Below are 1030 nucleotides of genomic sequence, written 5' to 3'. Positions count from 1 at the left end.
TAAGAGGAGCCATTTCTTACTGGGTTATGTATAGTTATGTGTGTGTGTGTGTCCTGGATTATACCTGGCCAAAGGAGTAGCATATAACAATGGACACAGTCTTCCCATATTACCACTCAGAGCAGCCCTGAGCCTCAGGAATAAGCCTGATTTCGGGCTGTCAGAATCACCGTAACTTCCTCCTTGTTTTCTTTCTTTCTTTCTTTCTTTCTTTCTTTCTTTCTTTCTTTCTTTCTTTCTTTCTTTCTTTTTAAATTTTTTTATTCTTTATTTATTTTTCAGACAGAGAGACAGAGTGTGAGTTGGGGAGGAACAGAGAGAGAGAGGGAGACACAGAATCCAAAGCAGGATCCAAGCTCTGAGCAGTCAGCACAGAGCCCGGCGTGGGGCTGGAACCTGTGAACTGCGAGATCATGACCTGAGCCGAAGTTGAACGCTTAACCGCTTAACCGACTGAGCTCCCCAGTGGCTCCTCCTCCTTGTTTTCCACTCTGGATTCTCTCTCATGGTCTCAATAGTGGTCCTGCCAGCTGGTCTCAGTCAGGGATACTCCAGCTGCTCAGGCATGCTGTAGTGACTTCGGCTGTCAGAGGGACTCTGGTTCTCTCCTCTTAGGAGCTCTGTTTCCATGTAAATGTAGGAGAGCAAAGAGAGTTATGTTTGAGTTTGTTTGGATTCTGGGTAGCGTTCAGGAACCATATGTCATATTCCGTTTGGTACATCTGGGGAGGGCTGATGCAACTCCATTCGTCTATAGAGTCTGAACCCAAGCCCCCATTCAGTTTAATACCCTTTTACTGCTATGCAAATAACTCACAAAGGGATGGATCGCTCCACTGTCAAATCTTGTTACGTTCCTGGTAACCAGGATTGGTTCCTCACAAAATTACCAGGTTTGGGCAGTGTCTTTGGGTTCTGTCTCTCTTACTCTCCCTGGAAAAGTCATGTCTTCCCAGAAAGTGCCAATTTTTCAGGAGCACAGGGTATTAATGATGCTACATCTCCAGCATTTTGGTTCAGACACAGAAAA

Source organism: Panthera tigris, chromosome B3, assembly GCF_018350195.1.
Source record: "Panthera tigris isolate Pti1 chromosome B3, P.tigris_Pti1_mat1.1, whole genome shotgun sequence".
Lineage (NCBI taxonomy): Eukaryota > Metazoa > Chordata > Mammalia > Carnivora > Felidae > Panthera > Panthera tigris.
The sequence above is the reverse complement of the archived record's forward strand: the minus strand, read 5'-3'. Positions refer to the sequence as shown.